General features: G+C 29.9%; 1 protein-coding gene across 1 annotated transcript in view; it reads left to right on the top strand.

Moving 5' to 3' along the window:
- Positions 1-22939, top strand: part of LOC107451475 (microtubule-associated protein futsch) — a 147943-nt gene that overhangs the window by 114283 nt on the left and 10721 nt on the right. The window lies entirely within an intron of this gene.

Below are 22939 nucleotides of genomic sequence, written 5' to 3'. Positions count from 1 at the left end.
TACTTTTCATGCACAATTATAATAAAATATACTTTAATGAAAATTGCGTTTTATGTTGTAACATAACAGTTGAAGAAATAAATTCTAAAAAAGATATTTGTACAAATTATTGAAAATGTACAAAACCTTTAAAAGAAAAGACTTATCTCCTGTATACCCCCAGGCATAATTTATAAACGTTTTATGACAAAGAAATTGTGTAGTTAATACTCGTGAACTAGCAAATGATAATAAATCGAAAATTTATCGAATTCATTCGAAAATTTATACTTAGCTGTTTTGCTCAATGAGCTTTGTTTTGGAATTTTATAAATTAAAAAAAAGCATATTAATAAATCATTTATTAATATAAATTTTGCAATAATTCTATTCATTTTTTTTTCAATAGTTCAGTTAAACATGGACTCAGAAACATTTAAATGTGATCAATAAAATTTGTGATTAATAATAATCTATACAATTGTCGTTATATTGATTTGAATGAAGTTTTTAATTGCGCAATTGTAAATATTTAAGTTTTCATAAAATCATTTTATCTACAAAACCATACTTTCAGTTTTTCAGATTCTTTAAAAAAATCTTTAGACTCCGACTCTGCACCTCATCTCAGTTTATAACACTATTTAATTTTCCAACTTTTTAGAACACAATCTCGCAGTTTGGTTGCTGCCAACTAATTTGCCCTCAAAAAGTTTTTCTAATTTTATCTGACAACAAACTAGCAACCGAATTGACTAAGTTCAAGTATCTGTTTTAAATTTAGCATTTTTTATTTAAAAGAAGTTGTTTTAAGTAAAATGCAATCTCTGTTAGGTTTTTAGAAATGAGAAACTGTAAATGAATTGCTGTGTAAAAGATTTATCCTTTCTGTTAAAAGTTTTACACCACAATATCGTTCAATTTCACTGCAACAATGCGTAAAGAGCATCTGTGTTATCTTATTTTTTGATTACTCGATGCTGTGCTTCATTTTTAATTGGGACGTTGCTAAATTTAATACTTTATTTAAAGTGCAAGTTTGTACATTATGATGATTCAAGGTACCTATATAATAGTACATCGTTGTATCGAAAGCACAATACAGAACTGTATCCTTATAAATAGATATACATATTTGTATTAATAAAATAGATAAATTAAAATAATTATAGGAATTCGCATATTTTTTTATCGATTTAACTTTGTTTTTACTACTTGTTTACTACGTTTTTTAGAAAAATCTGTTAAAAAAATTCTGCCATATTTTTTTTTTTTTTTAAATGCATTTTAATTCGTGGAAAAGATTAGGCAACCCATACCAAAATTTGAGAAGTGACCCAGACGTTGAGGAAATCTATACCAACTATACATTCAATCAAGAATATAGAATTTATTACCTTTTCGTGTATAAAATCCGTATGCTAAAATCTGAAGAGGAAAATTTTTGATTCTGACCTTTTTTTTAATCAGGAGTGGCTGACAGGAACTTATGGACTTTTTTTTTACTTACGCATAGATGCCCTTTAATAAAATATTTCTTGCACGTTTTTTATTTCTTCCATTTCAACCCATGAATCAGTCTGAAATTTTTGGAGAAAGAGGCTTTATGCGGCATGAATGAATAAATTTCATTCATCAAATGTTTTTTTTTTTTAATCCTATATTATTCATGTCGTAGTAGTAACAGTTGCTCTTTCGACCGCCGAATGAAACAGACTTTTCTTTGGAAAGAAGCCAAGGTAAACCCGTCGCCTTTCTCATGAACTTGGATGTCGAAGTTAGAAAAATATTTAATCTAAATACAAAAGTTCCTTAATTTCTTCTTAGAAATTTAATATAATTCTAGGCGTTTTTCTATAGAACTATGTGTGCTACTGTCGATGTAATTAATTGGTTAGTATTATAAATCACCGGTTTTTATTAATTAGTCCAAGTCGGTTAAAGTAAGTAATCTGTCAGAATTCATCAAATTTTACGGGTAATATTAATCATTACCATCTCAAAAATTCCTAGAAATTTTGATTTAAGTTACGAAATTCCGTAATACAAAAAGATGTGCAAAAAAATCTAGAATATTTCTTAATATATCTTAATATTATGAATGTTAACTTTCATATCATGTGGAGCTTTTCTGCAATATAGAGTAATATATTTGACTAAAGTAAATGCATTGAAATAAATCCATGAGTTGTTTCGAATTTTATGCGACTTATTAAATCTATATTTGAGGAGCAATATTAAAATTTCTGAACTATAGATTTCAAAAATTATTACTCATCAATAGATATATATAAAAAAAGCAGATTGAACACAAGTAAAAATCAGCATTTCACGAAATCCTCCCCCCCCCTTAGATTACTAATCTCAACGACAGTATTATCACAACACTTTATTTTTGAAAGTTGAATAAGTCTATTTGGAGCTGGAAAAAATAGTATATATATATTTTTTTCGAATTTAGTAATTATTATGGCATTTTGATGTTTCATCAACTTGTAGTTCTCAAAGCATCACCCAAATCAATTAACCTTTGCCTAAAGTTCCTTTAAACACCTCAATGTGTGAAAAAATTACTTATTCATTTTTCAAAAATAACGACTCATAGTTATTTGTAGGCTAAATAATTAAACCAAAACAATTAAATGACATTCTTAGAAAATAACTAGAAGAAGTAAATAGTTTTGCATATTTTGCAAGTATGTATAATTAACTGAAGACAAATTTTAATGTGAAATGCATTGTTTAGAAGACAATTTATGATTCAATGGAGAATTTCCTCGCCGACGCTGATACAAAACCTGAGACGTTTAAAATGGTTCATATTATTGAGATTTTTAAAATGATTCAAAACTATGGAGATTTTTAAAAGATTTCAAAACTATGGAGATTTTTAAAAGATTTCAAAACTATGGAGATTTTTAAAAGATTTCAAAACTATGGAGATTTTTAAAAGATTTCAAAACTATGGAGATTTTTAAAAGATTTCAAAACTATGGAGATTTTTAAAAGATTTCAAAACTATGGAGATTTTTAAAAGATTTCAAAACTATGGAGATTTTTAAAAGATTTCAAAACTATGGAGATTTTTAAAAGATTTCAAAACTATGGAGATTTTTAAAAGATTTCAAAACTATGGAGATTTTTAAAAGATTTCAAAACTATGGAGATTTTTAAAAGATTTCAAAACTATGGAGATTTTTAAAAGATTTCAAAACTATGGAGATTTTTAAAAGATTTCAAAACTATGGAGATTTTTAAAAGATTTCAAAACTATGGAGATTTTTAAAAGATTTCAAAACTATGGAGATTTTTAAAAGATTTCAAAACTATGGAGATTTTTAAAAGATTTCAAAACTATGGAGATTTTTAAAAGATTTCAAAACTATGGAGATTTTTAAAAGATTTCAAAACTATGGAGATTTTTAAAAGATTTCAAAACTATGGAGATTTTTAAAAGATTTCAAAACTATGGAGATTCTTAAAAGAGTTCAAAACTATGGAGATTTTTAAAAGAGTTCAAAATATCGACAAGACTTGCAAAAAAAAAAATGTTGCACTTGGAAAATAAAATGAAAACAATACATAAGATCATTTTGTGAAATATAAAGAGTAAGGGAAAAAGAAAAGCGTGGGTAAGGGAAAGAAAACATATCAGACATTCAATTTTTCTTTTTTCCTATCGCATATCCAATTGCAATCCTTTCTCATATCCCTCTTTCTCTCTAGGGAATGTTTGCTATTCATGTACGATCGATAGCCACTTTTTCAATGGACAGTAAGCCGACCGCGGTTGACCGCCTCTGCGTGTCCTGCACGCTTGGCAAGTGGGTGAGGGGTGGTGTCGTGTTTAGCCCCGATGACAGCTGCTATAAATTAGGGAAGCTAATTTTATCTATCCCCCCCTTCTCATGTAATGAAAAAATATCGCTTGGATTTATTCTTCTTTAACCTATGAAAAGATGCAGTTTTTCTTACAGCAATTATTTGTGCTTATACTGTAAACAGTATTAGTGCTATTCCTCAGCAATATGGTAACAGCTAGTTGAATAATTTATATTACATATTTTTTTATATCAAGTGGATAGTTTTTCCTGTTAACTACCACTTAGGTTTTACAGAAGCACTGGTACTTTCACCGGCGCTAGTAAATTTAACTCTTTTATTTATTCAGAGAAAAAGAGGACAGTTTACTGTTTTTTCATTGGTGACTTTTTCACCTGCTCTAGCGCAGCGAAATGGATAAACTGAAGCACTGTACCTTGACTTTAGATTCAAATATAAGGATTAATATTATCTAATATTAAGGTAAACAGAAGTAACTTGTACCTAACATGTATCTGCAAAACAAATTTTAATTATGAAACACTTGTGATACCACTTTTTTTTATTGGTGGATAAAAGAAACCGATCTTACACACATGAACGCTGTTCTCAAATGAGGTAAATGCTGGCGATTTTTTTCAAGTGTTCCATATTTTGAGTCGTGGTGGCTCAAGGTTTAGAGCGCTCACCTCCCTATTGATTGACCCATGTTCGATCCCAGCGTAGACTGGTCGATTCGAATTCTACTCCCGACTTGCACCAACCAGAGTGCTGACGTAAAATATTGTCAGTGGTAGTTGGATCATGGGTTAGTGTCCCCTTGTCAGCAGGCTAACCGTGGGAGGTTTTTGTGACTTTCCTCTACATGTAACGTAAATGCGGATTAGTTCCGTCAAAAAGTCCTCCATGAAAGATAGTTTGTCCCAATACTTGATCTAGGAGTTCCCTTATTCTCAAAGTTGCGTTCAAAATTAAAAGTTTGGAGAGCTGAACATTGATAGCAGACAACTCAAAAAATCAGATAAGCAGGCAACTAAAAAAATCTATATTATGACAAGTTGACTACTGAGTTGAACATTGATAGTCTTTAACTCAGGATTGTATCGGTTATTCAACACCGGTCATAAAATAAAATAAGTGTTACACATTTGTAAAGAAAAATAACATTGCTTGCTTATAATACTAAAAATATTACAACAAAAGGTTTCCAAAAGAGATTTTTAAACTTCAATAATATCAATTCTTACGCTTTATGGTTCATGGGACAATAATTGTCAGCTTAACTTTTATCTATAATAATGTATTAATCTTTGTAGATATATATTAAGTATTCAATACACTAATATATTATAACAATATGTAAAATGATAGAGCAAAAATTCGTGCTTTCTCTAAACTTTGCTGTTATTTATTGCTATTGCAGGAACTCCAATAAAATTATTTTTTTCTGCCTGAAATAGAATTTTTTGAAAGATGCTCTTTTAAAATTGTTGGAAGAAATTCCTAAGAAACTGGCAAATAGCAAAACGTTTCCTTCAAACTTTTTCTTTCATTTAAAATTCTTGTAAAATTTGCTTTCCCGCATTGCAGCCAAATGCGTTAGAAATGAAATTCTTGAAGTTGTCGCCTAACTTCTCTTCGGAACATTTTTCATGTATCACAAAGTACGATAATGATGAATTGAACCGACGACACCGGCGTTATTTATCATTTTAACGGTGGCAGCATTAAAGTCTGCGTTGCTATAGCGACCCAGCTTTTGAAAACCGCAGGGAAATCGTAACCGCTCAAAAATAGCGATTTAAAGGGCATTATTTTCTTGTACTCCTGGTTATGGGTTGGGAATTGAACATTTATTGCTCCTTTCTTACGTTTCCAACTCTTCTATAGATCACGTCCAAGCAATGTCTCTTAAGACTTCGCTCAAACTCCATACATGGGTTTAGTTAAATATTTTATGGTCACAGAAACTTTTGTCTGTAAACTTAAACTATTTTATTCTGAGTCTAGATAAATGTTAATCCTTTGAGCTCAAGTTTTTTTTTCCTCATAATACCTGCATAAGAACATGAAGCCTCGAAAAAATTTAAAGTAGTGTAACAATAAACCTCTATTCTAGAGCCTAAGATTAAAAGCCAAATTTTAATGGGAGAGTTAAAATGCAAAGAGTTTTATATAAGGTGTGTCTATTTTCTAGAAAGATACCTGCGCTTCCCAAATGGTGTTCCATGGAACCCTAAGGTTCCGTGGAAGAGTTAAAGGGGTTCCATGAGTTAGCACTTTTTATAACCAATGATGAGTGTTGAAACCTCTGACTAAATTTAGATCCGACCTATAATTTATTTTATCTTACGGTTGCCTTTATGAAATTATTTCAAGTAAAATCTCAATGAAATAGAAATGGCATTTCTTGAAGGAAAATGTGATATCAGGGGTCTGTCCAGACATTTTGTGAAAGGTCCGTTTTTCGTGAAATTGTGACAATATTACTCACATTCTTTCAACCAGGGTCCGCTTTTATGAATTTGTGCAAATAGGGTCCGGTTATTGCAAAAAACTTTTTCAATGAGTTTTTTAATTGTAAATAGATACAAGATTATGTTCAACACTGTAAAATTATAATTAAAAAAATTAAATTTTAAAAAATAAACAACAATTGCTGTTTCTAAATTAGAGATGCAACATACAAATATTTGGTATTTAGCCTATACTGCTGAACGCAGAATATTCATTTCGGACGAATAATGGAAGAATCGTCTGCCGAAGACAAAACTTAATTCGTTTACATCCATCTTTCTTGTTTTCTGCCCTGGAAAGGGTTTATTCGATTAACAAAATAATAATGAAGATAAACAAATTTGTGAAGGGTCCGATTAAAAGAAAAATCATTTTGTGAAGGGTCCGTTTTTAAGTTAAAATATTTTGTGAAGGGTCCGTTTTTAAGTTAAAATATTTTGTGAAGGGTCCGTTTTTAAGTTAAAATATTTTGTGAAGGGTCCGTTTTTATGAAAAGATATTTTGTGAAGGGTCCGTTGACGGACCCAAATTTTTTCTAAACAGACCCCTGGATATTCATAACAATATATTGAACAAATTATTAAAAAAACCTAGCATTTATAAAATATATCAGCAGTGTGTCCTATCTTGCTTTTCGAATCAAAATAATTCAATTCTTTTATAAAGAAATATGTTTCCATAGCAACCATTTCGAACACTTACAGCAGTTCTTTTAAGTTTTCATTTCGAAGTAAACCTTAATTCGGTTTATTTTAATATATTTTTCAGCTTATGTATACATACCAAAAAAAGGTTAATAACAAGACCAGATATAGCCCAAGGACTGAAAATTTAACGGTCAGGCATAAAACCTAATTTGAGATTATTAATGATAAAATGATAAAAAATATTCTTTAGTCTAAGTAAATATTTTAAATTTAATCTTTTATAGGCTATAACGTTCACAATTACCTTCAACTTAATTTATAAAGTTGGAATTTCGTTGAAAGAAGGTTGATTATTTAGGATTCCATGGAAAAAAATTGGGAACCACTGCTTTCGTCTGATCTAACTCTGAAGAATTCCTAAAAATATTATGAATCATCCAAAATTCAATGCCGACAGAAGTTTCAGAGTTGTAAAACTTCGCATACATCTCTAACTGATAATTGAGAAATCTTTTCTCACTAGGAAATTCAAAACTTTTCGATTCCCCTTAATACCAAATTTTAGTTTTTGTTTTAGAACTTTGATATGATCTTTTTTCAAGCTTTTGATATGATATGATTAAGGTTCCATAAGTGAGAAAAATTGCGAACCACTGCCCTTGACTAATCTAACTCTGAGGAATGCCTAAAAATATTATGAATCATCCAAAATATTCAATTCTGACAGAAGATTTAAAGTTGTAAGATTTTGCGTACTGCTCTGATAATTCACATATTTTTCCGCACTATGATATTTAAAACTATTAGGTTCACAGTAATATCAAATTTTCGTTTTTGCTTATAGCTTTGATATGATCTGATTTCAAGCTCCGATTTTATGATAACTGCGACTGTTTTCGCAAAATGTACTGAACCCGAAATTCATAAATAAGATTTCGTGTGTTAGTATACCAAAAAGCATAATTTTCCGCGAAATAAAAACGATGGTGCGATTTGATTCGTTTCAACGACTTCTGCACCTAGTAATTTAGTAGGTGAAGGGGGAAAAAGTATTTCTCATTAGCCGATTTTTAGCCACGGTCCGCTGCCTAAATAACGTTTGGAATGGCTCAAACTCTAGTGGACCATTAGACCTTTGCAAGCACCTATTGTGGTAAAGCGCATACGTGTCGTGATTCAAAGTTATTCGGAAGAAAATTATGTCTGTATGTTTCCCGCACACGTGCTACAAACATCATTTTTATTAGCTTTCTTCCTTCCTCGTAAATGAATTTGAAGTCTGCGCCATGTTAGGAAGAGATTATTTGCGCTATAATTAGTGTAAATCTTAAAAATTCGGATCAAGAATTTTCGCGAAATGACCATCTATACTTTCGAGTTCCTCTTTTTAGGCCAAATGATTATCGGAATTATATTAGTACTGAACTATAGAACCCCAAAAAGTAGTTTGAAAAAAAATTAAATTCAGATTCAAAAACTTATCTATAATTGATTTTGTAAATTGAAAAAAATTTCAAACTGATCAAAACTGAAAATTAGTGCAAATTTAAAAAAAAAATTTAGAAGTGAGCCTGTTTTTTTTACCGTAGATTATTTGTTTTTAAATTTACCTTTTTTTCTCAGAAAAAGTCACGTGTGTTAAATACTGTATTTCACAACCATAAATTATTAAGACGCTAAGCATAATATTTTTCACTTATTTCAACCTGAATTAATACAAAATAAGGAAAAAGTGTGAAAGATGTGTTTAATAAAAATTCTACGCCAAAGGGTAAATTTTTATTTCTTCGAATGTATTAAAATCTCATTAAGACAAGTTGTGATAATTAAAAAGAAAAAAAACTTAGTATGACAAACCTTACCGCTCTGACAATTTTATTTTATAACGCAAAATATGTATACTCTTTACCTTCCCTATTTTTAAAAGTAATATCTTGAATTTGTGGGTGCCCATTTATTTGACTTTGCATAAATGTTCTCTGTATTTATCTGTATAAGGAATAAATTATGCCCTTAATGATCAAACCGTTATTTTGTACTTTACAGTCAGTTTTTTTTTTAAATGTGTTTACCGTTTTTGCTAATTGCATTGCGATATTAACTGTAAATTATTTGAAATTTGATGTGTCAAATGCATAAGTTCATTATTAACACTCTAAAGCAAATAATTTTAAAAAATATAATTTGTAACTAAGTCAGATTATTTTTTTTTTAAAGTAAGTAATTTTTATCGAGTTTTGACCACACCTCGCTATCAGAAAATAAAAATTGAGTTTCAATGTATTAACAGGACTGCCAGCTTTCTAGGCTTTGTGGGCAAATTTTTACTAATGGTAGCAAATTTTATTTTTTTATGCGTGATTCTTAACTGAGTGAATTTGATTTAAAGTTATTTTCCACATGCACGTAAAGTTATTTTCCATCTGCATGATTCAAAAATTCATATAAAATGTTAACAAAATCAACCACAATTCTGAAAACTTTAGTTTTTTTCATTGGCTACCATTCTACAATTTTTTTTGTTGCTAAAAGCGTAGCAGTTGGCAGCCCTGTATTGATATCATGCTTAAATATACAATACATATATGAATTAAAATTTAAAAAAATTCTACACCACCCATTTCAAAATTTTGTATCCGATAATAATCGAACGTTTAGATGATATTTAATTGTAGGCTAGAATTTTGAAATAAATATTTGATTTACTCTCTTCATACGATAATGTAAATGTTTTTTTTTGTTGTTGAAACTTTTAAATTGCATGATTTTAATAAGTAAAATTATTAAATAATATCATAGGAATAGACTCACAAACTGATTTTTTTTGTGCCCCACCCTAATCTAAATTCGCAATTTCAATAATTTTACTATTGTACGTTGGGTTTTTGCCAGTAAAATGTAAAGCAAAATAATGATTTTGAAAAAAACTAAATTCAACTTTACAAAAAAAATACTAGTTATTTCGATATTCTTCCTAATTTGAATTAATTAATGAACTTATATTGAGCAATTTTTATCCTATAAGTTACCCAGCAATGTTTCCCAATCTTTCTTAGAGAATCATCTTTGTTCTAAATTGTAGGGAACGAAGTTTCTCGATCTTTTCAAGCGAACCATTTCTAACTAATAAGTTGTTTTCTGACTTAAAACTGGGATTTCCCAACTTTTTAGTGAACCATTTCTGATCAGTAAGTTATAAAACAGTAGATCCCAGTTTTTGTAGTGAACCATTTTTGAAAGTAAGGAAAAATAAGGGTTTTAAATCTTTTATAATGAACCTTTGTACGTAGGGAGCAATTGCTCCCCAATCTTTCACCAACAAATGGTGAAAAGTTAAATATACTTTAAAATAAGCAGGGGTCTGTTTAGAAGAAATTTTGGTCCGTTAACTGACCCTTCACAAGATATCTTTTCATGAAAATGGACCCTTCACAAAATATTTTTACTTAAATTATTTTGTGAAGGGTCCGTTTTTATCTTTTAATCGGACCCTTCACAAATTTGTTTGTCTTCATTATTGTTTTGTTAATCTAATAAACCCTTCCCGGGGGGGAGGGGTGGGGGAGAAAGACAGATATGCGAACTAAGTTTTGTCTTCGACATACGCTTCTTCCTTTATTCGTCCGAAATTAATATTCTGCGTTCAGCAGTATAGGCCAAATATTTGTATGCTGCATCTCTACTTTAGTAGCAGAAATTGCTGTTTATTTTTGAAAATTTAAATTTTTTTTTTAATTATAATTTTACAGTGTTGAGCATAATGTTGTATGTCTTTACAAATTAAAAACTCCTTGAAAAAGTTTTTTTNAGAAGAAATTTGATTTCGTTAACGGACCCTTCACAAAATATCTTCTCATAAAAACGGATCCTTCACAAAATACTTTAACTTAAATTATTTTGTGAAGGGTCTGTTTTTATCTTTTAATCGGACCCTTCACAAATTTGTTTATCTTCATTACTGTTTTGTTAATCTAATAAACCCTTCCCGGGGAGGAGAGGAGAAAGACAGATGTAAACGAACTATAAGTTTTGTCTTCGGCAGACGCTTCTTCCTTTATTCGTCCGAAATGAATATTCTGCATTCAGCAGTATATTTGTATGTTGCATCTCTAATTTAGCAGCAGCAATTGCTGTTTATTTTTGAAAAGTTAATTTTTTTTAAATTATAATTTTACAGTGTTGAGCATAATCTTGTATCTATTTACAATTTAAAAAACTCCTTGAATAAGTTTTTTGCAATAACAGGACCCTATTTGCAGAAGTTCACAAAAGCAGGACCCTGGTTGAAAGAATGTGACTTAACGTTTATTTTATATTCGCAAATTACGAGTAATTTTTTCGCAATTTTACAAAAACAGGACCTTTCACAAAATGTCTGGACAGACCCCTGATAAGCATTTTCTATTTATTTTATTGCGCAAAGGCAATAAAAAGGGGTTCTTTATTTAAAAAAAAATGAATTATAATAGGTTATCTATACAAATGTGATTGATAAACTAAGTGATAAAAGAATTAATAAATGAAATAATAATAAGATTAAAAAAATTTAAACCCAATTTTACTACGCGTGTAACACACAGAAAATTTTAAATTTAAAATAAAGTATTTTGCTAGTAACATTTTTAGATCAAGATCGGGTCGTCCCTCTAATCCTCAAATCGCGTTACCAAAGTTTTCAAAGAGAGATTGGTTTAGAAACCATGTCATAAATTGAAAGTAAATTGAATCCATTGTCGATGAATTTGTTTTGTAATTTTTTTCCTCCAGCGCAGTTAAATATAAATAAAAATGTGAACTTCTCTGCCATCGGGCTTTAACTGCCGTAAAAGCACATTTACAGAATGTTAACAGTAAGGATAATCCTCTGTTCGTATTGTCTATTTTGTTAAGAAGCCTTATAAGAAACAAGCTACAGCTACAGAATTACATTTCGTTGAGTCATTTCAACAAATGTGTATGTTACGATTTACCTTTTGGTTTTATTTTATTCTTTTAATTAATTTTTTTTTATAGATTGTCCTTTATTTATGGTTATATAATGTATAAATATTTGTTTTATAAGCCAGTTAAAACTGCAAGTTTATTTTATGATCACTGTGTTATGTCTGAATATCTTAAATTGGGCATAGATTACTATAATCCAGTGTTTCCCAAACCTATGACTTTTGTGTACCATTTCTAAATTTTTCGCAACGCTGTGTACCACTAATAAAAAAATTTATGTATTTTTTTTCTATAAAAAAATTGCACAAAACTTAAAATTCACAACTGGCTGTTGACAACACTAATTATTAACTGTTAACTCTGCAAAAAATAACCAATAGAAAAATACGTTATTGTAAATTTTCCTGGCTAGCTTTGTTATTAATTTAAGAAAAATTCGCTAAACTGTTCCCGTACCCCTGGGGGTACGCGTACCACACTTTGGGAAACACTGATAATCGATTACAGCTGCAGTTGATGACACATGACTGTAATTAATTACCTGATTAAAAACCTTTATTCGCTTCAAAAATACATATAAACAGAAAATTAAAAGTAGACTTGTTTCAGGCGCTCAAAACCAGACTCTCATTGAAATGTATATTTCCCTGATTTGCACTTCTTGGCTACTGTGGTTTTTCTTGTTCAGTTTTTAATCTTTTATTTCTCACAGTTCTTGTGTGGTTTATATAATTTTGTTTCTCAGCTTTATTTTTCCACTTTTCGTTGGTAACTTCATTTGATACTTCAAATCACTTTCGTTTCTTCTCCTTCACGTCTGGCAAGCCTTGAAAATAGGCGCCTGTTTTTGAGCGCTGAAAATGTGTCTAATATTTCCTATTTGTGTATTTTTGAAGCGAATGAAGCTTTTTATTCTGGTTATATCTTATTTCTTCAGTTTCTTGGGATTATTTATCCTATATGTAATCAAATACTTGTAATCCTGATCACCGATTGCATGTTATCACGATTACTTGTAATTGCGATAAGAGTTGATTTCAAGTAATCATGATCCATGTAACCATATATTATGATTGCATGTAATCTTGATTGCCTATAACTGTCCTTGTGATTGCAAGCAATCGTGATTACTTATTAAGATTACGGTAGTAATCAAAATTTTCATAAATTGTAATAAAGATTACAAGCAAATTATTACTTGTATTCTTTACTTGTAATTGATTAAACTTTTGTCTTACTGAATATTTCCATGAACTCATTAATGTTGAAAGTTGTTTGCATATTTACTTGTAAAATTAGAAAGTCAGCGAAAAAAAGTTTAATTTTGTACTTTATTAAGTTTTCATTTTGCATAACTTGGATTCAAAAAATAAAATGAGTACAGAGTTTTTTATTTTATTTAATTTTTTTTTGCGACTAGAAACTATTATTTTAAGTACGTTCTAATGAGTCACATTCTGTTTTGGTACAATGTTTAAATAGTTTTTAAAAAAATTTATTTTACTAATCATCCAGTAAAAATAAACAGCTCAGATTACTTTTTTCTGTAATTTCGATTTTTATTGACGAAACATTTCAAAAGTTTTGAAAACAAAAGTTATTTTAACAATCTACTAGCAAAGAATAATAAAAAAAAAAAATTACTTTATTTAAACCTTCTCAGTTGAAAATCTTTTTCTGCGTCAAAAAGCGTTTTGTTTCGTGTGAGTGACTAAGCATGAATAAGTATCGACTTTTTCAGTTGAACTCGCATGTTTCTGTTATGAGTCATCTCATATTTGGTATCATTTATTCCGAAATGTTAAATGCTAACTTGTGAAATATCGAGCTCAATTGATTGACTTTTTTCCCTTGTTTGTGATTGAGTTTTTTTTTTTTTTTTTTTCAATGCTGATTTTTATTTTTCATTAACTGAATTAAACAAAGTTTTACATTTTTATTGTATTTATTTACTTAAAGTTGGATATAAATTTTCTGAGTTAACTTTATTTTACATGCAACATATTCTAATTAAATTATTAGTGAATGAAAAAATATGCTTTACCGTATTTTTAATTTATTTACTCCGTATCGTCAGATATAGGTTTTCTGTGCAGTTTCACTTTATTTAACAATAAGCTGATAAAGATGTATACAATACTCTTATTGTAATAATTTATTTCCAGTTAGATATAAATTTTATTTGCGATATATTCTTATTAAACAATTAATAAATGATAAAAATATGCTTTACCTGATATATTTTTTGCATTCCGTGCAATAGGTTTTCCGTGCTACTTCAATTTAAGATGATAAACAGTGTATATATTATATATTTTCATTGTATTTATTTATTTATTTAAAGTGAGATAAACCTTATTTAACGATTAGAAGAATTTAAAAATAGATTTTGTTCCATCATAAATTTAAATAGTTCAAAGTAGATCTAAGTTTCTGTGCGATTTTTCTTTATTTATCATTTAGGCGATTATGACGTAAATTTGTTTTACCCTATTTAACTATTTGTTGATGATAAAAATATAGATATAAACAGTATAGAATAAAATAAAGTTTTTAAACGCTTTATTATGTATACAAACAAATTATTTAATCTAAAATAAAAATCATAGCCTCTTTATTATTTATAATGATTTTCAATCAGACTGAAAACGAAAATACCAAAGAAAAAATGTTCAATATGTAACCATTTTTAACCATTGTGACAATCGAAAATCAAAGCTTAAGTCATCAGTATTACGTCATCGTGTGACGTCACACAAGTGAGTCATTCGTTTCGCCAAGCTCTGAAACAACTAGTATTTCAAGAAATTAAATAGTGCATTCTCAAAAAATAAAATAGTTAATCAGGAAATTGTAAAACTTGTTCATGTAATTTTTCACAAATATTTTTCTTCTATTCATTATAATTTAACACTTATTTGTTTCATCAAATAAAAATTGTTTTAAGTTCTATATGTAAACTTTTTTTATATTTTTTATTTTCAGTCCAAATCTTTAATAAATGGTCAACTATTTCAATCTGATTGGTGTTGTAGCAATTGAACAGTTTTCGAAATCTTTGATTCCTTTCGGAAACGTTGTGGTTTTACTTAACAAATGCTGCATCGTATTGATATAGTGTTGCACTATGTGTGTGTTATTTTGATTGCATTTGAAATAAAATGCTTGTAATTATTCTGATTAAATACTTCAGATTTTATTCAAAACAATTGTAGACTTGTTGAAATCCCTTCTAGTACGTGAATTTAATGTGTTTTACAACCTGATACCTTTGTTGTAATTACCGTACAATAAGATTATTTAATATCTATCAGCATATTTACGTGGCATAAAATTTATTTTAAATAACTATTTTACGGGGAAAAGTGCGCTGGTTCAAAATATACCAGGAATATTTATTTAGCGTACTATCAAGACACTAATAGTTAATAAATCGGTGCTTTGCTTTCTTCGCATATTTGCTTCCTGAAAAATAATTTGATATTAATGCAACTAGCATTTTTCAAACAATTTCTATCTTTACTACCTTTTAAATCATTGAATACACTTACGAATAACTAAATGAATTTTAAAAATCATAACCTTTAAATTTTATGATTTTTACCGCGAAATATAGTTTAAAAATTTGATAATTGAAAATAACAGAACTACAGATTACTAAAAGCTTTTTAGTGGTATAAATAAAAAATAGAATAATATCAATAGAAATTTTTTAAAAATATTAATAGTTTGCTGACCTCGTTCTCATCTATTCAGATTTTTATTTTTGAAATAACTTTCAAACATTCATTTTAAATTTTCCTGACAAAATTTTAATTTGTCGAAAATAAAATGCAATGGATTTTATATTTTATAACCGTTTATCATTAGTAGTCGTAAACTCAAAATTGAAACGTCTGTTTAACGACTAAACAGACGTTTCAATTTTGAGTTTACGACTACTAATGATAAACTCCGTAGCCATGTAATTTTGAACCCAATCCAGAGGACAAAGGAACTTCTAGATCAAATATGGGGAAAAATTTGCCTTCGTTGAGATTTTCATGGAACTAACCCTCATTTACGTTGCCTGGCGAAGAAACCACGAAAACCTCTCACGGTTAGTCTGATGATAAAGGGAACCCATGATCCATCTACCACACTAGATTTTTTGAGTTGTGCCGCTATTGCAGCCCATGAGCATACTTAGTCATATAGAAGAGCATTGAAACTTTCGAAAATGCTTCCAAACAATATTTTTAAATTTTCCTGCCGAAATTCTAATCTAGGTAAATAAGCAATTGTGGTAAATTAGAATAGAATTTCAACTTTCGGAAATTAAAAATCAAGATGGTTAGGAAACAATTTCCAAAAATGCTTCAAAACAACGGAAATTAAGACTTCAGTTAAATAACAAACAATAGAAGTCATTCAAAATCAATAGAAACTTCCAGAAACTAAAAGCAGCTCTCGAATAGATGATTCAATAAAGGAAGAGAAAGTAGAAAGCGGCTTAAAATGAAATCAGTAGGTCTGAGTTGTGTGAGACAACAGATGCATAAGTTGTTCCTATTTAAGGGCCCCCGCAGCATCTGGTCCATTAGCACCATTACCTTTCAGTAAGGGGAGATTGTTTGCGCATTATGGGTTCCCCTGTTTCTTTCCTTCTCGCGCAGCTCCCCTTTCCGCTTGACATCTTCTTTTACCATTTTGTTGAGCTCTAATAGTGATTTTACCCTTTCAGGTAGCCATTCTGCGAAAAACGGCAACAAAAAAAAAAAAATGGTTTAATTTAAATATTATTTCACTTAAAATAGTTGGAAAAGATGCTCCCATTATAGATTGGTGAGATAATATGCCTCACTGACTGCCGCATCGGCAAATTATATCACTAAGTTCCTTTTTTTTTTCTATGTGAATAAGATGCTTACTGATTGATAACTTAAACAAATCTGTAGGCAATATTACTTATCTAATTCTTACTTATTAATCCTTTTTCAAGAATATTTAAGCTCATTCGCTCAGAGAAAAAAAATAGGCCAAAATTTGAGTGCCTTAAATGATAAACAAGACTTTATTATTAAACTATTTACTTCATTTTGATTGAAAAAAAATGAGAGACAAGTAACGACAAAACATCAACAACAAAAGACCGTACTATTCAAAATTTTTTTGACTTATTAAATAAAATAACGAAAAATAATATTTATTTAGTTATATTTTGTAAGGAATTAATTATCTTTGGGTAAACGAATTTCGTAAATGTGGGCCAAATTTTTTAAATTCGCTTAAAATTTTCTCGAAATATACAAAAATTATAATTAACATAAAGGGGTCCAACCTTTGAACCATTCTCCGGGCCAAACTATTGCGAACATATTTCCCAGATTTCGATATTTTGGATTAAAAATCGGAAATCATCGGGGAAAAAAGTGTTTATTCAGAGAAGGTACGTTTTAGTGTTTGGCTTCGTAACTTAAAATATCTTCTGTTCTAATTAATTAGCGCATTTAAAAGTCACCCTTTTGAAACTTTAAGATTGAGTCCTAGAAAGTTATCCAATCATAAGATCAGAAGTTAATGCAGGGTAGTACGTTTATATTTTGCTCATTGTGCAATTGCGAAATCTTTCTAATCTTTTATTTTTCTAAACTAATGTAAGATTGTATGATGATTGAAGTGTATTAGTTTTGTATATAATAGCTGTACTTGTATTTTGATTCTTCATATTAAAGTTTCGTTTATTATGATATCGATTTTCTATTGCTTTTTTAACAATATATTATGTTTTGTGTGCTTATCTCACTTTGCAAGCATGCTGAAATGCATATTTTTGTTTTTCTTAATTGAATTAATGGTTTAACCTGGTTGCTACAGCGGTATTCTTACATTATAATGCAGAATTTTGAAAAAATAAATAGCAAAACTAATTCCATTTTGACGCCTTCACTATGACCGTAACTTTCTGTCAGCCTATTTGTATGGCACTCTGACAGTTATGGCTTTACCGAGCTCTAAGAAAATTCCATTCGTACAGTCGAAAGTCTATCTTTAGCCCATTGGAAACCCCCCTTTTTCTACGAATTCGTAGCCGCAACCCCTCTCCCAAGGGATGGCCGATGCTGGTTGCCATGGTTACGGTGAAAGGAAGAGCAAGAGCAAAGCCTGAGACTTGTCTGGACGTCAAGTAATTTCGGGTGAGGATGAGTTTCCGGAAGGCAGACGTGATGCTCTCTTCTAAATGCATTCGGGTGGGAGGAAAGGGACTGCCACATTTTTGGCGAGAAATTTTTGTCGCCTCATTCCTTCTGTTTCTTTTCCAAAATTCTTATTCTTGATTTTAGAAATGAACTAACATTCGTAAAATAACTCTAGTCTCAATCCAGTTATATAATAATGGTTGTTTGTACTTTCTTTTCAACATATTCTGTCTTTTCTTTCTGTTCTATTTTTGTCTTAAAAGCTAATAGTATAATCTACTATAGGGCAAAATTAAGAAAATTTGCTACATGCCGTAGGGGGGCAAATTGTAGTATTTTTAACAGGGGAAAGATAATTTAAACATTTTTTTAACAGTTTAAAATTTCAAAAAAATGAACATTTTAAACGGTTAAAGAAAATGTTTGTTATTAATAATGTTAAGCACTTCTTTCTAAGCATTTCTCAAAATAGTGTAAACATTAAAGGTCCATTCAATAAATAATCCCAAGAAACTGAAACGGTAAGATATAACTTTATTAAAAAACTTCATTCGCTTGAATAATAAACAGATAAGTCATGTTCCAAGCGCTCAAAAATAAGCGCCCATTTTCAAGACTTCTTAGGCGTGATTGGTAAAAAATAAAAGAGATTTGAAACATTAAACGTTAAGTTGCCAAGGAAAAATGAAATATAAAGATAAGAAAAAATTATTCTCGCTTGGCTACTGCTTTCCTAGTTTTTGTTTTCGCCTTTATTTTCCATTTTTCGTTGGCAACTTAGTTTTATATTTCTAATTACTTTTGTTTCTTTTCATTCACGTCCGGCAAATCTTGAGCCAATTTTTGAGCTCTTGAAACTGTTATTTTTAATCTGTCGACTGTTATTTCCAATGTTTACTATTTCCAATTTGCATATTTTTGAAGCGAATGAATTTTTTTTAATCTAGTAATTAAGGATTCATTTCTAAAATGAAAAAAAAATTATTAAACTAATGTGAAATAAAGTTATTTTTTGCATACTTTTAAATATTCATATTGCCATATTTGAGTGGGGGGAAAATAATAAAATGCACACGGTGGGAATTTTCGACGAAACAAGTGACGATCGGGAAGATAAATTTTTAATAGCCATTGGTTTTATTTGGACAGCAGGTGTTGGCCATTAAAGTTCCCCTACAGTTAATACTATTGTTGAAATTATAATTAAGTTAATTATAATTAGGCGTCGGCCTTCTGAGCCCAAGTCTGCGGGTTCGATCCCCGGCCCAGACACCGGATTTTCGGGATGCAGAAAATCCTCAGCGGCCATGTCGTATGATTATGCGGCATGTAAAAGATCCCTGGAGTATCTTATTGGCTCTTGGCATTTCCGTTAAAATTAAATTCCTAGTGCACTTTAGCATCCAAATAGTCTCGGTGCTGCCATCTAGTGTGTCAGAAACTAGACGTCCAAATTAACATGACCAACGGTATCTCACCCATTGTGTTGGTCCTGAAAGAGTGGATACCACCTCTGGAGAACGTACTAGGTCTGCTCATCGGCGAGACCGATTGTGCAGCTCATTGGAAATTTAAAAAAAATTAAAAAATAATTAAATAATCAGAAAAAGAACTTTTAAAACATAAATTGGTATAATTTAATTATTAATTATATCATGACAAATCAGATTCAATTTATATTTTTCAAATAAGAGACTTTTATTAAAAACTAATTTAATATTTTTTAATATTTTATGGTTTGATTGAATGAAGTCATTTTTGTTATTTTGTTTTAAAAAATTTGTTAACAAAAAGCAAATTCCAAAACAGAATTAATTTTTTACAACTATACTATTAAAACTGTTGTGCTGTTAATATATTTTTTTCATGTTTATGCAGTTATCTTAGTGCTGTGAGTCTTCAACTTTTTTATTCATTGTATTGTACTAAAGTACAGCACTTTTCAAATATTTAATTTGTTTATTAAAATACTTAAAGGCTTAATTGAATTTGGGACAAGATAAATATTATAAACTATCAGTTTTTTAAATTTTATTAATTAAAGAAGTTGATGTATAAAAATACATTAAATTTTACTGGTTTATGTTACTTACTTTTAAATTTTTGAAAAATATTATTTTAAAAATCTTTTCGTACTCAAACTATATACTTCAAAATTTTTGTTTAACAAAACAACAAGTAATTTCACTTCCACCAATTTTCGAATTTTATCCATACCATTCAATAGTTTTTTTCTCTAACTAAATATTATTGGCTACAAATTCGAATTCAAAATATTACTCCGTATTTTTAGCTGATTTTTTTTTTCGAGTGAAATCTTATCTTTAAACAAAATACTTATTCCATAGAATATTCAAGACTGGATATTCGATAGATTGTACTCAAACCAAATAATTATTCAATAGAATATTAAATAATAATTTTCCCTATTGTTTATTAATTGTAGCTATTTTTACAACTTTAAAGCAGATTGAATCTTCATATTTTGAGGTATTCTTTAAAAGTAACAGATTCAGCTGCCACTATGCCAAACGTGCTACAATGCCAAAAAAGGAGTACAGGAACGTTGATAGATGCAAACGAAGTTTTATCTGTTGACTTGGAAGACCCCTTTGCCCTCATTTGTGTCTCCCTTTATTGCTGCAATACATTTCCAGTGGGGTAGTTTCTCCCCCCTAACAACACTTCCCGTTTCTCCGTTATCGCTGCATAAAATCTTCCCGGCCTCCTTACCTAGTTCTATTGTCTCCTGAGTGTGGGTGGAAGATGCAACAACCAATGTTGCTTTCTTTAATAACAAAAGTGTACCGCCTGTTCGATACTTCTGCGAATCCAAATAAAAAATTCATGAATGCAAAACTAACAAGATCAGTTGGTCTGGTCTCTGCTTCATATCTGATTTTATAGAAATGGTATCCCTGCTTTACCTACAAGACCTTTTTGGGAGGGAAGAACAAGACTATTGAGCAAATTAAATCAGATATTCTTTTTTTTTAGGGTAAAACTATTTATTCAACTGAAATAGTATATTTTGTTGGGAAATTTATTAATTAATATTCCTGTTTATTATACACTGGGGATAAATTTTTGTTGTTGCATTAATACAAATAATTGATCTTGCCCGTATCGGATGTGGGGATTTAAAATATGAAATTAGTTTTACTTCTAAAACTACAAATTGATATTTTAAATGGCATATTTAGTCTATTTTTTTGTCTAAATGTACAAGCGGAAAAAATATATATAACAGGAGATCGAGCTAGGATATTTCGACAAACTTCTGGGGGAATTAAGGCAAATCATCAGGATTAAAATGTAGGAACCCATGCCCGGAAATTTCGTCTTACGTTGCTAAAGGAGTTTCCTTATTACGGCATGTTCAGAAACACGCAATGAAACTGTTTATAATAAGGCTTACCCCTCGCGACATAGGCCGGGGATGGTCCCTATGCAGTTTTAATCCTGATGATGTGCCCAAACTCCCCTAGAAGTTTGTCGCAACATTGACGCGACCCCTGTTATATATGTTTTTAAACATGTACATTTCGACAAAAAATATATTAAAAATGTCAGTTTTGTTTTTAAAAAAAAATTCAAAAAAAGCTTGGAGAGAAAGATCGATTGCAGACTCTAAATCAGTGATACAAAAGTATCTAAAGTCCTAAAAAAATCTAAGAAAGCAAAGAAGGAAAACATTTCCCAGTGTTATTTTCTTAAAGATTGTTAGTAGTATTCTGAATTACTTTAATTTTGACTGCAAATATGCTAATTCAAAAATACAAATAATTGCTTTCACTCAGAATTTAACTATTTTCCTTAAATTATTGCCAACACCTCGAAACCTTTAACTCCAGTCGTCTATAAATTTGCTAAAGCTCCTCCACATTCAAGCAATATTATACAATATAAATGTCTACACAATATAATGCGATATAAATCTCTCTGCAATCATTTAAACAATTCGGGGGTATAATACTTAAACTAAATAACTCAATATTTTTCCATTTTTAAAGTTATGTAAAAATGTTTAAATCGGCAAAGAGCTTTGAAATGCTATAATCTACAGCTCTTCTTGATATTGTAATTATTCCTCCGCAGTCTGTCGAAGTTGACAAGATTGTTAACTCTCAAGAAACTCTTTAAGTCGAAACAATAAGTGGATCAGTGCAGATGTCTTCTGGAATAAGACACTAGTAATTCAAAATATGCCCTGCAGTAACCTAATGGTCGTAGCTCTTGCAGCAGATGTCTTCTGGAATAAGACCCTAGTAATTCAAAATGTGCCCTTCAGAAACCTAATGGTCGTAGCTCTTGGAGCAGATGTCTTCTGGAATAAGACCCAAGCAATTCAAAATATGCCCTGCAGAAACCAAATGATCGTAGCTCTTGGAGCAGATGTCTTCTGGAATAAGACCCTAGTAATTCAAAATGTGCCCTTCAGAAACCTAATGATCGTAGCTCTCGGAGCAGACTGGAGTAAGGCCCAAGCGATTCGAAATATGCCCTACAGAAACCTCTTGGAGCAGATGTCTTCTGGTGTAAGACCTGAGCAATCCAAAATGTGCCCTGCAGAAATCTAATGATCGAGGCACATTATGCAGATGTTAAAAATAATCTACGACTAACCTGTGTGACACCAAGCGGTATTGTTTAAACTAGACAACACTTGAACTAAGACAAAATATTCATTTTGCAAAAAAAGGAACAACAAAAATATATATTTTTAAAACTAGTGATTTAAGAGTTATCTAGCTGTTACCTATCATTTATAAGCAGACCTTTTACATAGTTTTAAGTCATAGGTTTAAAAGTATTACTTCTGTATTTTATGTGTCACTAATTTCTTGTGTT

The sequence above is a fragment of the Parasteatoda tepidariorum genome, chromosome 10, assembly GCF_043381705.1.
Source record: "Parasteatoda tepidariorum isolate YZ-2023 chromosome 10, CAS_Ptep_4.0, whole genome shotgun sequence".
Classification (NCBI taxonomy): domain Eukaryota; kingdom Metazoa; phylum Arthropoda; class Arachnida; order Araneae; family Theridiidae; genus Parasteatoda; species Parasteatoda tepidariorum.
The sequence above is the reverse complement of the archived record's forward strand: the minus strand, read 5'-3'. Positions and strand labels throughout refer to the sequence as shown.